This window comes from Vidua macroura, chromosome 15, assembly GCF_024509145.1.
Source record: "Vidua macroura isolate BioBank_ID:100142 chromosome 15, ASM2450914v1, whole genome shotgun sequence".
Taxonomy (NCBI): domain Eukaryota; kingdom Metazoa; phylum Chordata; class Aves; order Passeriformes; family Viduidae; genus Vidua; species Vidua macroura.
In genome coordinates, this window is record NC_071585.1 from 17724814 (window position 1) to 17741275 (window position 16462).

Genomic DNA, 16462 nt, shown 5'->3' on the forward strand with positions numbered 1-16462 from the left:
TCATCCCGAATTCCTCCCTCCCTCTGCTGCTGTTTCCCCTCGGAGCAGCCAGAATTCCCATCTTCCTTGGCAGTGGTTTCAAAGTCAATCACGTCCCTGAGTGTGGATGGTGTCTGTCACTGACAGCCTTTCAGGGATGTTGCTGAAGATCTGGCAGAAGGGTTGTTAATGAGGCTGTTAATTTGTGTCATTCCTCTGAGCCATCAAAGCGCTTCAGGAGCGGCAGAGCACGTGGCACTAAAGAGCTTTTTGCTTTATCTCGGAAGTGTTTGTGTTATCATGGAATCCCTGAGGCTGGAAAAGCCCTCCAGGATCGAGTCCCAGCTGTGCCCCAGCCCAGAGCCCTGAGTGCCACCTCCAGGAATTCCTTGGACCCCTCCAGGGATGAGCACTCCAAACCTCCCTGGGCAGCCCCTTCCATTTTTTTTATACTTTGCCCTGATATGATGTCGCAGCCCAAACGGTGTGGCATCCACACAGGAGTCTTTTCCTGCTCTGAAATCCTTTTCTCTCTCAAAATGAAGTCTAACAATTCCTTTAATCTCCATATTTTCCAACTTCTCGGTCCTGGCAGTGCTTTTTCCACCACTGAAGTGAAACCACTTCTGGAAAAAACACATAAACGAGAGTTTAAGTGCAATGCTGAGCAATATATTGTGGAGATTTATTTAAGAATTGAAGGAAAAAATATGGATTTACCCCTTTGCATGAAACAGAGTAGAGCCAAACAGGCAAACTCAAGGAAAAAAATCAAGGAACTGGTGATACCTCACATTAATGTTATCTATGAGTAACTTTATGACTGATTGATCTGTCAGTGCACAGGAGCAGTCCTGGTCTCCACTGGTATATTAAAGGCACGTGAATGCATTCAGGGAGATTCATGCCCTGTGCTGCCTTTGTGACAGGCTGTTACAGCAGCACAGTTGGTGTTTATTAGTGCTGAAAGCACTCCATAGCACTTGGCTCCAGCGTTTGAGACAAGAACTCGCAGCACAAAGCAGCTCTCCCCAGGCAGGGAGGCAGTTAGGAGTGGCTGGCACTGCCACAGGTGCTGCCAGGAGAAGGGGGGATGTTTTACCCTGCAGGAGTGGCCCAGGCATTCCCCAGGCAGGGATGCAGCTCCTGCAGCCCCCGGGCATCCCTGGAGCTCCCTTGGGCACAGCCCTGTTCAGCCTCTGGGGGGGTGAGGCAAACCAGGCACTGATCTCTGCTCCTGGGACAGGGACAGCAGCCAGGGAAGGGCTGGGGCTGGGCCAGGGCAGGTCAGGCTGGATTTTGGGAAAGGTTCTTCCCCCTGAGGGTGCTGGCACTGCCCAGGCTCCCCAGGGAATGGGCACAGCCCCGAGGCTGCCAGAGCTCCAGGAGGGCTTGGACACCGCTCCAGGGATGCCCAGGGTGGGATTTTGAGGGGGGTCTGTGCAGGGCCAGGGGCTGGGCTGGATGATCCTGTGGGAATTCAGGATATTCCAGGATTCTATTCTGTGAGAGAACCCCATAAAACACCAGCTCACAGAACTCAGGGGAATGAATTATGCACTTCAGTGACAAACCAATTCCTCTGTTTTTGAAATTATCTTTGTCCTTGATAAATTTTAAAACAAGCCCATAAAATCCTTTAAAATAAGCTGCAAGCTAAATTTATTTCCTTAAAACCCTCTTTTCCCCCCTCTGCTTGGCTTCACATGTGTTTGCCTGGGAAGATTTGGCTGTAAAATTGTGTCAGCTCACCTTGGAGTTCTTCTTGTCCCTTAATTAACAGTGGGCTGCTGGGCTGTGCTGGAGCCCCCTGCCCTCCTCTGCTCCCTCGTGGGCACTGCTGTTTGCAGGCACAGCACACACACAGGCCTCCCAAGCTCCTGTTTCAGACTCAGCTGTGCATTAAGGGACAGTTCTACATTTTCCTCTCCTGGCATAAGGAAAGCTGTTTGGCTCTGAGGAATTGTGGATGCCTGAAATTCGATTTCTTCCAATCCAGGAGTGCTGTTTTATAGGAGAATTTTCTGTTCCACGTGCACTGTTTCAGGCTCCCGTTGGCTCAGGAGGAAAGTGCAGGGTGAGGGAGGGGTTACAGCTGTTTTAGGAACCCCTGGAATTCCCTGTTACACTTCAGGGGATTGGTGAGAGACCAGCAGCCCACAGAGGGAGATTTTGAAGCTCATCCTTGCAGGCAGGCCTAGTTCCAGCGTTGGTAAAGATGAAGTGGTAACTCTATTGCTCTCCCATCTGTACCTAAAAACCCAACCCAGCACTTCCAGCACATTGGAGCTGTCAAAAGACTCCAGGACCACCAGGCAGGGATCTCCAGCAGCTCTGCACTGCCACCATAAATCAGTTTTTTTAGCAGTGAGCATGGCTGCTAAAATCATGGGGACAAATGAAGTGGCCAAGTTACAACTCCCTGGATTTTGGTTTGAAGCCAAATGTGGCTTCCTCCAGAGAGGGTCCTCAGTCAGAGCAGAGGGGGGGTTGGGAGGAAGGCAAGAGCCAGCTCCCAAATCCCTTCCAGAGCAATGCTGAAGAGGTTTTGGAAAACAGGCTCAGCAGAGGATTCCTGCCTAAAACCCTATGGGGAGATTTCCTTGAAAAGCAGAATGATTCCCCAGTTGGTTTATGGAGAAAAGGACTGCAGCTGATGGCTCAGATGGTTCTAGCACTAAAAGTCAGGCTCCTTTCAGTGGGAGGTTTGGGGATGTAGCTCTGATGCCATTGACTGCTCCGTGTTTGATGTGGGGCTGTTTCCCAATTAACCAGTGCTGTGTTTTTTTCCTTTTTCCCCCCTTAACTCCCTCACTGTGTCTGTCTTTGCTCCTTCCTGCACTAAAAGTGGCTGTTCCTCTGTCTCCAAGCTCCTCCTGCTCTTCTGCAGCAGACCAGCTCCTGTCTAGCCATGACCATGCTCTGTAAGTCCCTTCTTTTATTACTGCAGCTCTGTCTGTTCATGTTTATTGCAGCCCACTGTAAACCCTCCTTTATTTATGGCTTAACACTTGTGGGGTGGAGGCAGCAGCCCCAGGGGAATGGGGATGTCTGGCAGGGCTTTGGGAGTGGGCTCCTGGCTGCAGGGTAATGTGGCTAACAGGGATTTTCCCCTTTGGGATGCTTGTTCTCACTCCAAGGAGCAGCTACAGCACTGCAGGGTCTCCTCGGTGGGCAGCACACAGAGAAAAGCAGGATACAGAGAGATATTAGGAAAAATTCTTCCCTGGGATGGTGGGAGGCCCTGGATCCCTGGCAGTGTCCAAGGGCAGGCTGGACCTGTTTTGAGTTGGTTGAACCTGACAGCTCAGAGGCTTCCCCTTCCCTCAGAGGTTCCAGCTGGGCTCCTGCCACCACGGGAATGCTCCAGGGCCGGGCACTTCCACACCTGCAGCTCCAGAAGAGTGGAGTAAGTGTGGAATTGGCTTCCTGCTCAAAATGGTTTTGTAACGAGGGCAGGGGAAAGGAGCAGGGCTCTTGGCAGGACTGAGAAAGTCCTGGTGGTCACAGTGAGAGCCTCCCTGCCTGGGACCTGGGATGACAAGTCACAAGGACTGCCAGGACACAGGGAATGCCTCTCTCCCTTCAGTGCCACACCCCACAGCACCTCCACATCCCCATCCCTTCACCTGCAGCCCCAAATCCTGGGCAGACTGCACAGCTCCCACTGAACCTGCAATTATCCCAACAGATTTGGGGCAGGCAGGGCCTTCCCTCTCCTTTTTCCCTCCAGTGCTTTTGTTTATTCCTCGTCAGGCACACAGATTCCAAGGAGGCAGCAGATTTCAGCACTCGCTTTACACCAGCGGAGTTCAGGGCAGTTTGTGTTCCCTCCATCTGGAAGTTTCCCCAGCCAGGTTCCCTGGGAGAGGGGTTGGGCACACAGGGAGGCAGAGCTGAGCCCAGGCTGCAATCTGCTGCCTGGAGCTGCTCTGCAGAACACCCAGCCCTGAGGGAAGAGCTGCCCCATCCCTCCCAGCCTGCAGGAAACATTCACAGAAAGGTTTGGGTTGGAAGGGACTTTACAGCTCACCTCTTCCACCCCCTGCCACGGGCACCTTCCACTCTCCCAGCTTATTCCAAGCCCTGTCCAGCCTGGCCTGGGACACTTCAGGGTTCCTCACATTTTGGGATCTAAGGCTTCACTGAGCACTCAAAGGTCTCAATTGCAGCTGTACCCAGCTGTTATTCCCTCAGTCCCTTGTGCCAGGTGTCTGTGAAATGTCCTCTGTGAGTGTTTCTGTCTGCTCTCACCCCTCTGCAAACATCCCTGTGTGCACCCCTTTGTTGTGATCCATCTTGGCTGCAATTTTCCCAAAAAAAGCTGCACGGGAGAGAGGCTGCAGGTGTGATCTGCTGGGTGTGCTGCTCTCTCTGCTCTCCTCTGCCTGGAGCAATCCAAGCTGAGCTGCTGCCAAACCCTGTGACCCTTGGACATAACACCCGTCCCCTGGTTCTGTGGGGCACAGAGAGGAAAAATCTTGATTTTTCCATCATATCTATGCAAAGCAGTTACAAAACCTTACCCGTCTGCTGTGGTAGGATTTTACACTTCCCTGGTCAAAGTGACAAATGCCACCCTCAAGGTCAGGACGGCAGCAAAAGTAGCTCAGATTCAGAAAGCAACAAGGAGCAAGGACAAAAAAATCAAAATGCACTGGAAAAAGCTGCCCTGGGCAGCCCCTTCCATGCTCTGGGTCAGTTTTCCCTGGTCTGGAGGCAGAACTGGGGTGAGGAAACTGCTTCTTGTCCTTCTGCTCCTCTCTTTGTCCTTGTTTATGTCCCCCAGTTGATTTTGTCACAGTTGTTATTGATGAGATCCTCGGTGAGGCTGCAGAAAAGTTATTGGAGATCGTGCTGGGTTTTTTTGAGGCTCAGAAGCACTGAGAGAGGAGTTGTCAGTGCCTCTTTTAGGAACACAGCTGATTCAAACACCTCAGGTATTTGAAAAGTGCTTTCAACTTGTAACTCAAACCTTTCCCCACAGCCGTCCTTGGAGGCTGCAGGATGTGCCTGGAAGGAGAAGGAAAAGCTCCTTTTTGTCTTTTTTTCCTGCATTAACAACCCCTTGGTGTGGTAAGGATGATCCCTGCTGGGAGTTATGGCTGTAGTGGGACAAGAGATGTCTTAGAAAGAGGTTTCAGCAGCAGAAACCAGGGGGCTGCCCAATTTTCCAAAGCATAAATCCTTCAGTTTTGAGGAAAAGAACCACTGGAAATAGCCGGCCTGGAACAGGCTTCCAGCTGGAAGGGCAGTAAGCAGGATCAGTGCTTCACTGGCAGCGTGGCTCCAGGGTGAATTGAGACCTGGATGTGTGGTGCTTTGCTGGGCAGGTGCAGCGTGTGCCCTGCCACTTCTACGTGCTTTTCTCCAGCAGAATGAACTCCAGGGCTGGGCAGCACTTCTGGCTTGGCTCCAAAGGGAAGGACAGAAAACCTGCCACGGGGGGAATGAGGAAAGAGAGGGAGGCTTTCCCTTTTTTTCCAGTTAAACCCCGGGTAAAAGAGGAAACAGGCACACGTGTGTGTGTGTGTGCTCTGTGTCCCAAGGGCACACTCCAGCAGCAGCAGACTGCAGCCAGCACCTCTGAAGGCTTCTCCAGACACCCTCACTGGGACCTTTTCCCTAAGATTTCAGGGATTTCTGGGCCGAAGCTGCTCCTCCATCCTGGAGCACGAGGAGGAGCGGGGGGGACAGAGCCGCGCGTGGTGCCGATGGCAGCGCCATTTCCAGAGCTATCAACAGTGGCATTGTCATAGCTCTGGGAATGGTACTGCCATAAGCACTGGACTGCCAGCTGTGCTTGGGAGGGCCTGGCCCACCTGGAATCTCCCTCCGTTGGGATGAAGGCGGTTCCTGAAGGATGGATGGATGGAAGTTGTCAGAACCAACAAGCACCACGCTCTCCTGACCCGCAAATCCCTGCAGACGTTGCTGAAGCATCCAGACCTCCCTGCTCGGGCCAAGAAGAAGCAGAAAGCTCATGGAAACCAGTCAGGATCTGCTTGTCTGTCTTTGGGAAGAGCTGTACTTTACAGCGAGTTTGGGACAAGGTGCTCATCCAGAGCAGCCCACCTTTGGATGGGGATTGTAAAATGCAGGAGAAGCCAATGGGAAATGCTGATGTCTGACTCCAGCTCAGGAGGCTGAATGATTTCTTTATTATAACTATGCTATAATACATTAATATACTATTTAAAGGAGATACTAAAACTACAAACTTACTTTTCTAACTCCCATATCTAACTCCTCACAACTTGTGACCCTCTCTGAGAGTGCAGCCACAGGTGGATGGGATTGGATTGGATTGGGTTGGGTTGGATTGGATTGGGTTGGATTGGATTGGGTTGGATTGGATTGGATTGGGTTGGATTGGCCACCAGCCCCAAACAATCCTCACCAGAATCCAACCAAACAATGACCCCAGGTAAACAATTCTCCAAACACATTCCACATGGGAAAAACAAGGAGCAGAAATAGAAATTGTTTTCTCTTTCTTTCTCTCTGTGCACCTCTATGAAAAACTCCTGAGAGAGAGAGAGAAATGTGCTGCCACAGATGGGTGTTGTGGAACTCCTGTGCTGCCCCTGCAGTTGTGCTCCTGAAGGAATCACAGCTAGAGAGAATTTCTTGGGATAAAATCATCACAAGTGGAGCTGTCAAGCAGAACAGGAGCCCCGGGAGCTCCGGGCTCACAGGACAGTCCCTGCCCTTGCTCCCCTTTGTCCTTGCTCCAAGAGTTTCCCTGCAGTGTTCTGTATTTTGGATTTTGCTTCTTTTTGGCAGAGAAGAGGAGGAGGCCCAGCAGCTCCAGGTCTTGCTGGGCAAAGAAATCAGCGTGGATGTGCCAAGGTCCCGGGAGGTGTTGGGGAAGGGAATGCCCTGTTCCCACAAAGCCCTGGCAAACAGAGAGATCATTCCCTGCTGGAATTCCCATTCCATGGGCAGCCCATCCCCTCTGGGGGCTGCCTCAGGCCGTGGGTGTGCAGAGAGGGGCAGGGCACAGGGGGTAAAGCTTTTGGGACAGGAACAGGCTGTAAGCTCTTGACAAATCCCAGATCTCCCTGTCCCCCGTGAGTCTCATTCCTGCTCCAGAAGATCCCACAGGGATCTGAGAGCCCCAGCAAGGGGGAAATGTGTCTCTGGCTCAAGGTGTGCAGTATCAGGGATGGATTCTGCTCTCTGAAGAGTCCAGGCATTTGTGACAAACCCACAGTTTACTTGGCCAACCCTCTGGAGACATTCAAAGAACTAATTAATTCTTTCAGCTTCTGGATTAAACTCTTGTGCAAAACATCCCATCAAACAGAGACCATGATATGGTGTGTTAGTGTAATTAAATAAAGAGAGAACTGATCTCCAGAGATGCCCAAACCACTTAATTAAGATTAATTAAGCAACATGAATTACAGCTGGAGAGGATGAAAGGGAGCAATTCAGAACTGGCTCAGCAAAGGCGTGGGGTGCTGGGTTCATAAATAGTTTTTCAGAAGCAGCTTCCCCAGCCAGGTTGATTCCTGGGGTTGGGTTTAGCCCCTGGACCAGCCCTGTTTTCCTGGCCAAACACAGGGATCCCTGTGCAGCTGGGAGCAGTGGAGGCCTGGGTTTCTGGAGGCTTGGTGGCACAGATAAAGCTCTGCCAGAATAAACACAAATTTCCTTCGCTTCCTCTCTGAGGCAGCAGTGTGATCTTCATTCCTTAGAATCCCAGAATCCCAGAATGGGTTGGGTTCAAAGGGACCTTAAACCTCGTCCAGTTCCAACCCCAAAACACCTTCCACTGTGCCAGGCTGCTCTGGGCACCCTGTGCCAGGGCCTGCCCACCCTGCCAGCCAGGAATTCCCCCCCATATCCAACCTAAACTTATTCTCAGTTTGAAGCCATTTGCTAAATTATTGGGCAAAGCACACCTTTGGTTGCCTCAACGTTACACAAGGAATTGTGCTACAAAATTGGGTTTATTTTGTGAGACCAGTTATTGCTGTAGGAGAGCCCAAACTTGAGTCAGTTACACTGGAAACTTGATGGGTGAAAAGCAATTTTCTGTTCCATTTGCCACATGTATCACTGCTTTGCTTTTCCTCAGGAAGGAGCAAACATAAATCTGAGCAGATTTTATTTACCAAAGCAGGGACTAGGGCAGAGATTTATGGGCTGTGCCATCTCCTCTGGAGCAGAAAATAGACAGGCCCAGGGGCAACCAAGGGATGGCACAACCTTCAGAAGTTTGAACTTCTTTGTTTGCTCTGCACAGCAAATTTGATGGCAATGTATAAAGTGATGGACAGGTGGGGTCTCACAGGTGGCCCTGAAAGAGACTCAGATCTGCAGAAGGAAGCACAAAAGAACAGAAATAACCTCGTGTAAACAGCAGGGATAGGGAAAGAAAGGGTTTACACACACACAGAGGTGTTTTGATGGCCTTGGTTACCTCCCCCTGTGCTCAAAATCAATTCAGTGATCAGTGGAACTCTTCCTGCCATGTCCCAGTATACAGGGAATTTCTCTAAGGAATGCTCTCCAGAGGAGTTGCTGAGAGCTGGCTTTATTCTGAGTAAAAGAAAACCTCAAACCCATCAGAGAATAAATAAATATCTGCCTGATTATGGGCCCTTGTTTTGTGGGTTCCCCTCATCCTCCCCACAAAATAAGCTGTGCCTGATTTTCAGATTTCTGCCTCTCCTTGCCCTGGGCAGGGCACATGCAGATGTTGAGCTTGGCATTTTTCTTTTGGGCACCTCCAGGAGATTTGAGGCTCTGCTCTTTAGGATGCTCAGAGAAAAAAAAAAAAAAAAAAAAAAGGTTTTCCTCAGGTCTTTGTTCCCAGAGAAGTCCAGAGGGTCCCTGAAATCCCAGAGGGAGCAGGGCCTGGCACCACCTGCACAGATCCTCACGGGCTTCATTTGAATAAAACCCCAGGAACAAGTCCTGGAGAGGCTGAGCTGGGATAACAGCAGCAGCACAGGAGCTTTGGGGACAGGGTGGCAGAAAGTGGGGACTCAGCAGCCTCTGAATCACAGCAAGATGAAGCAGCAGCTCCTGTCCCCCCTCCTGAGGAGGATCTGACCCTGCTGGGAGAGAGCTCTTGGCAGGGACGGGGATGAGCAAGGGCAGCATCATCCTTCCTGAGGAACAGGGGAAGGAACACGGGCACAGGCAATCTGTGCTCCTTGGCTGGGAGCTGCACGAGCTGCAAACGGGGAGAAACTGCCCAGGGAAGCCAGGCAGGGAATTAACTGTGAGTACAGGGAGCCTCGGAGCCCAGCCTGCACTCAAAACCAAGGCTCTGGAGCGAGAATCTGGAGATTTTACTGAAATTCAGCACCCACGGCCAATGTCCCCATCTGTGGTGTGACATTTAATCCTGACAAAAGGCGCACGGAGGATGAGGAGTGGGGAGCACAGCTCACAATTAATTAATTTTGTTCGCAGTCTCACGGATGAAGCTGTACAAATTCACACCCAGTGGGTTGTGAGGGACAAAGTCCAAAGCCAGGAATGTGCTGCTTTAATCACAGAAATATTAATTGGAAAATCTGGATAATGAAGGAAAGGGGAGAAGAAACTCACACTGAACCTGGTGTTTGCTCTCTCAGCAGGATGGAGACCTGAGGAAAGGCAGCCAAATAAACTTTAATTTAAGTTGTGATAAGATTGATAAGTAAGATTTACTGAGCTTAACCTACAACAGGTCCTAGCTGAGATGTTAAAGGCATCACAAGGTTATTAATTTTTATTAATTTTATTATTAATAAATCACAATTATTATTAATTTTAAATTGTTTTTTTGTACTAAAATTAACAGGATTTTAATTGACTAATATTTAACTGGTATTTTGTTACTTAATTTTTACGCCATGACTTCATTACAAGAAAATTTAATTTTCAGCCCTTCAATTAGATACCTTAAGGTAAGCACAGCTTCCCAGCAACACTTTGGGGCTGCACAGAAGTTCCCAGGACACAAAAGTGTGGATTTGGCACGGCCAGAAGGCAGGGAGGGCTGGGTGAGCCCTTCCCTGGGGGAGCAGAACTCTCCCCTCAGCCTGCAGGGTGGGAGGGAGACCCAGCTGCTGGGAGGGAGTTGGTGGCATTTGCTCCTGAGAAAGGAACCCAAGGAGTGACAGGGACAATGTGCAGCCTTTTGTTATCAAACACATGATGCTGCAGAGAAAATCTGCTTTTGACACCTAAAAAAAAAAAAAAAAAAAAAAAAAGCTCTGCTGTTCACACACAAAGTAGGGAAGGAGGGGGAATTTTTGGCCAGATTTCAACTGTAATTCCATTTTCCACTGGGTATTTCAGTGGAGAAAAGCCCTCATTCCCAGAGGGTTGGTAAATATTGGAAGGGAGGTTTGGATCCCCATCCCTGGAGGTGGCACTGAGAGCTCTGGGGTGGGGATGGATGGGCTGGGAGGGCTTTTCCACCCTGAGATTCTGGCATTCTCCCACTATGGTGCATTTGAAACCTGACAAACTCCACTGAACAGCTCCGAGTTTTGCCACTGGTTCACTCCACAGCTTTAACAAATGTAGGGTTTTTTTTTTTTTCCCAGCAGATAAAAGATTTAATTATACCAGTGGTGAAAAAGATTTAATTATGCCTCCTTAAAAAAAAAATAAAAATCATCATTATCTTCCGTTTGAACATTATTAATTGATCCTGCTTGTGTTTCATTAATTGAAACACTTAAACCCAGCAGCCCACTCTGAGCCATCCCATCTGGGGGTGGTTGGGAGCTGCTCTTAATGGGCTGCTCTGGGTTTCTGCTGTGTCTGAGCACTTCCAAGTGCTCTCCTCATTATCAGATTTGGGGCTCTTACGACTGTTGCATTAATTATGGTGCAAAAACGAACTGGAGGCCAAAATCTGCAGCTAATTAGAGCCTATAATGGAGAGCCAAGCTTAACATTAACGAGAGAGAAATGGAAATAGGGAGTTAATGGGAGAAAAAGGGGAAAGGGCTCCTTTCCCCCACACCCCTGAGTGGCCTCTCTCATTTGTTTACTTGTTTACCCTGCTTCATAATTAGCAAATGCATTTCACTCACTGCAAACAAGGAGCTCCTCGTTGATTTTGGAATTTGCTTCATTTCTGTCCTCTGGTGCCCAAATTGCTGTTTCTGCCGTGGAAACATCAACTTGTGCAACATTAGGATGGCCCAAATCTATGGGAGAAGAGCTCAGCAGCTCTGGGCCATCCCCACCCCGTGGCTGCTGTGTGGATCCCTTGGTTTCCATCACCAATTCCTGCTCATAACAGCCAAAATTCCAAGGTTTTTAGCTGAAGTTGAGCAAAACATCCCGCAGTGGGAAATAGGGAAAATTATAAACATTATCCAGGTGGAGCAGCTGAAAGCAGAAGGAGAGTGGGAAAAGGGAAAAATGATTGGAAAGGAGCACAGAGAAATTCATTAATAGAGCCTGGCAATAAAGAGGATAAAAAAGGAAGATGGAAATGAGCACCTGCAGTCCCAGGGAAACAAAATTTGGGTGAAATTCAGCAGGAGAAAACCAAAAGGAAACCGGATGCTGAAGAGTTTGGACATTTCATTTCAAGATCCTCTTTCAGGTTATTATTTGCCTGCACTTCTAAACATCCTCCTCGAAAAGGATCCACAGCTCCTGCAAACACAAAAACAAAAGGACTGGAGGGGGTTTAGTCTTGGTTTGCCAGAAAAAAAGAGAGCTGATGGAACAATGGGGGGAAAAAGGAGAGACACAAACATTGGGAGATGCTCTCTTTGTTTCCTGAGACTTGTCAGAGACCAAAAAAAAATCTCCTCTTTATATATATTTTTTTAAATGTTCCTCTTAGTCAAGAGAAATAAGTATCTGCTTACTTGAGAACTGCTAATTTTAAATCTGGGTTTCTGCAGGAATCCTACAAAGTGCATTGAAAGCTGGCTGGTGTGGGCTGGAGACAGATGTTTTATAAAACCTCTGCCTGATATTTAGCAAAGAATGACGAGGGCTGAGTTCAGCTCCCAAGGTTGGAACAGCATTATTTGATTTAAAGATAATTAAGAGATTCAGCTTAACTGCTCAGGAGTGGGAAAATAAACACTTGTCATGAGACAGAGAGAGATTTGTGTTTAGATTTGACTACAAAGGACTCTAAAATCAACATTGCTGTCAGAGCCATGTAAATAATTCAGCAATCCCAACGTTTTCCCAAGATCTGGGTTTTCACATTGGGCTGTAATGGGATAATTCAATTTATCCTTACCCTGCTCTGCTGATTTTATGCTGATGGCCAAGTGCAGAACTTCACTGCAGGGATGGGAGCAGGACAAATCCAACCCAGAGGTTACAGATTTATTGGGAAGCTTTTAATTTTCTGGAGTCTGTGAACCTGGGAATGCTGGGAGAGGGATAATTCTGCTCTCATTTGTGGAAGTTTCACATGCAGCTGCATTAAAAGCAAATGTTTTGTGAAATTCCATTTCATGTGGCCTCTGTGAATTCATTTTTTCAGCAGAAGATGGAAATGGAGCAATGCATTTTGTTCCCAGTTCATTCTGACATTTGGTGGAGTTCAGATTTGAGGATTTTGCTCTTTCAAAGTGGAAAAATAGCACAGATTAAAATAGGGAATTCCAGACATTCTTGGGTTTTGTGTCACACAGTTCTCTGTTTCCCAGCATCTCCCAATTTTCCAAAAATACCAGAAGTCCCTTTCCAGGCAGACAACAGGAGGGGACCTTCCTGATGTCCTGGAGAACACGCTCAGATTTTGTTCCTGGCCCACTGCAATTCCACCTGTGGGATCTTTCCTGGTGCTTCCAGCCTGGGCAATTCCTGCTGCCACCCAGACCCATCCTGCACTTCCAGGGCTTGGTTCCTGGGGCATATATAAATATAAATATAAATATAAATAAATTTATTATAGAAATTTATATATTTATGATATATAAATAAAAAAGGCTCTTTTCCACCCGTTCCTGACACAGGAATGGAGCAGAGCAGAGCCAGCACAGGCTGGCATAAATCACAAAAATCATCTGAAGCTGCTCCCTTCCCCTCACTTCTAGAGTGGTTTATGAATTCTGTTGTTTTCTAATTCAGAATTTATAATTCTGGAACTGAGCAGATGGTGCAAGGCTGATTTCAGGGATGTGTTCATGAAAATAACCTCTGCCAAGTGATTGTTCACCACAATCCCCATTTCAGATCAATTATTTGTTCTTGCTCTTGGAAGCCCCTCGGGAAGCAGCAGAGCTTTGAGGAATGGACACGATATGGAGGGTGAAGTTCCAGCAGTGGTGCTGCAAATATTCCAGAGAGAAAGGAAAATGCAGGGAAAGATAAACTGTGGGGCAGCACAATTGTCAAGTCTTAGAAAAGTTTCAATCCTTCATTCAATTTGGAAGCTCAGTTCCATTTAAAATGTGGCTCCAGCCAACTTTTACCTCAAAACCTCTTCTACCTTCCACCATTTTAGGTGGCTGAGGAGAAAAATGGTAAAAAAAATACATTCTTGAGAACGGGATTCTGTTCAAGGCAAAAGGAAATCTTCCCAGTTTATCCCATTTTACATCATTTCATCTTGCTTTCCTCTGGTCCCAAATCTTTCACATAACAGAAGGTTTGTGACACAGGGGGAGCCATCATCTCCTGCTTGCCTTTTCCTTGGAGATCTGTTCCAGGTGGGATGGTCGCTGTTCCTGGGGGAGTTTCTGGTTGTAGATGAAGGAAGAAAAGTGTTTGGGAGTGTTTCATTTGGAGTTGGGCTTCAGCAGCTGGAAAAGGAGAAAATGAAGACACAGGCAGTGAATGTTCACTCCCCAAATTGTCAATACCACAGTGGGGAGATCAGTCCCCTGATAAAAGCAGCAAAGGGCATTGAACATCAATTGCAATCTGCTCTTTTCTGCTTTTTTCTTCTTTTTTTTTATCTCACAAGGAGTTGAAGGCTTGCTCCAGATCAGGAATGGGGAAAGTCTGAAAGTGGAAAAGTCTGGAGAATGAGAAAAGCAAACGAAGTGAACAGCTCAGAACTCAGTGAATTTGATACCTGGATTTTCTCTTCTGTTCTTGCATTCTCTGGGGGTCTGTCAGTAACTATTTTGAATTTATAATACAGGAATTACAAAGGGATTTGTGAATACAGCCAAAGTTGGGGTTTAGCACTTTTTTGTGTAGCTCATGTCTAAACATTTGTACACCCAGTGAGACCTGAGGTGCCCCACACCCAAAATCCCCCCACCCATCCATGTTTCTGCAGCAAAATCTCATCTCTGCCTGTTGTCCTTCCTTTTTTTGAGCAGAGGGGGAATGGATTTAGTGGCAAAAGCCCAGAGCTGGCAGCTCTGGTGCCTCCCTGCACAAAGGCCAGCTGCAGAACCTGCCCTGTCCAGGGACTGCCAGGGCAGCAGGAGCCACCTCCTGCCGGTCCAGAAGGGAAGCAATTCATAGTGAAAGCAGCTGTGAAGTGGGAAGGGATTATTGAACAGAGAGCAAAGGCTCGGGTGGGTTTGGGAAGGTGGAAAATGCAGGAGTGCAGCCACAAATCCCTCAGCCAGCAGGGTTCAGCTGTGGCTGGGCCAGCCTGCCTTTGGCCTCTCTTTGTAATTTTATTTATGATCAGTGTGATCCAAGCCCTGCCAGTTCCTGTCCCCGAGAGGTCAGGGCTGATCCCAGGGGTGGGGACTGAGCAGGAGCTCGGGCTGTGGGGAAATGGTGTGTGGTTTTCATTCCAGGAGAAACCAAAACCCAGCCATCTCTGGGCTTTGCTGCCCTAATAAATGTCCAGGTTGGTGTGGGGAACAGCTCTGCAGGGAGTGAAAGTGGGAACACTGCAGCCACTGCACCCCCTCGGAGTCTTCTCCCTGGGATTTGCCAAATTCCCAGAATAAGCTGGAGCTCCTTGTCCTGCAAAAGCCCACAGGTGCCCAGAGCTGATCCCAGCTGGCACCCAGAGCCCCCTGGGCTGGCACACACAGTTGTCCCCAGGCTGGCCATCAGCACAATCCCAGGGCCACGGGGAGGGTTTGCAGCAGGTCCCTGGAGGGGCAGTGCCTTCCCATTGTTGGGATTTATTGTTTTATAATTTATTTATTTATTGGGGCTCATTGGGATCTGGGGAAAGCTCCCGGGGAAGTGACAGCAATGCTGTCCCCACTTTGGGATTCCCTTTGAGCACAAATCCCATTGGAGGAGCCCATCAGGGGCAGGAAAAGGGCACAATTAATTTGCTGTAGATAATTTACTTAATTCATTTAACCCTTTAAATTTTTTTTTTCCCTGCATACATATTCTGGCTCCCTCGAATATATTTATTTCTCACACCTACCTGGCTGCTTTCTCTTGAAGCCTTCAGCCCACACAGGGAGGGTTCCAGTGCTGTTTCCTCCTTGCATTGTAGGATAAATCCCTGGCAACTCCATGGGGTGGGAGCTGAGGCACACCAAGTGTGTTCCTGCATGGGAAGCAGCTGAATTTCGGGTGCAGATGAGAATTTCTCTGAAACTTGCTGCCCACAGGTACCAAGAGCTGAGAAATGAGGCGTATTTTCAGAGAGAGATCAGTGAAGGCACAGGGAAAGAGAGAGAACAAAAACTTTTTGTGAGAACAAAGGCAGGGCTGTAAAAGCCCAGCTTTTGTCCAACACTAAAGCGGTGCCCTACAACTGGCAGGCGGCTCTGAACTTACATTTGAAGGGAAAGGCTGCAGGGTATGGAAAAACCCCACGGAACACAAAAGCCTGGCAGCAGAGGACGCCCTTAACAGATTCCTGGAGATGTTGGGAATATTTGAGGAATGATGTGCAAACCATGAGCTGGCACTCCCTGAGTCAGGGATGCTCCTTCCTCCTGTCCTACCAGTCCTCTTTCCCACAGGGTAAACAGCTGGAAGTGTTGAACTCACTGCCAGAGGCTTCAGACAGACACTTTGTGCCACACGACATCCCGGGACACCTCAATGACTCCTCTTTAGCTTAATGAACCTCTAACAATCGGCACCGCCTGCTCTTGCTGCTCTTGCTCCACTCTGGGACGGCCGCGGAACACGGAGGAAGGTTTGGATCCTTGGGTGTCCCAGTCCCTGTCCGTCTGGAACCTTGGATATCCCAGTCCCTGTCCATTTGGATCCTCGGATATCCCAGTCCCTGTCCATTGGGATTCTTGGATATTCCAGTCCTTGTGTATCTGGAACCTTGGATATCCCAGTCCTTGTCCATCAGGAACTTTGGATATCCCAGTCCTTGTCCATTGGGATCCTTGGATATCCCAGTCCTTGTCCATTGGGATCCTTGGATATTCCAGTCCCCGTCCATCAGGAACCTTGGATATCCCAGTCCTTGTGTATCTGGAACCTTGGATATCCCAGTCCCTGTCCATCAGGATCCTTGGATATCCCAGTCCTTGTCCATCAGGAACCTTGGATATCCCAGTCCCTGTCCATTTGGATCCTTGGATATCCCAGTCCTTGTGTATCTGGAACCTTGGATATCCCAGTCCTTGTCCATCAGGAACTTTGG

The 16462-nt window shown here is 48.6% G+C and overlaps 1 protein-coding gene across 2 annotated transcripts in view; it reads left to right on the forward strand.

Moving 5' to 3' along the window:
- Positions 1-16462, forward strand: part of HTR4 (5-hydroxytryptamine receptor 4) — a 73339-nt gene that overhangs the window by 55257 nt on the left and 1620 nt on the right. Inside the window, exon 7 of one of the 2 annotated variants that reach the window (XR_008439532.1) lies at positions 15822-16000. The exons of the other annotated variant lie outside the window; for it this stretch is intronic. The gene's annotated coding sequence lies outside the window, so the exon portion shown is untranslated. The remainder of the gene's footprint in view (positions 1-15821; positions 16001-16462) is intronic. 2 annotated transcript variants of the gene reach the window in all.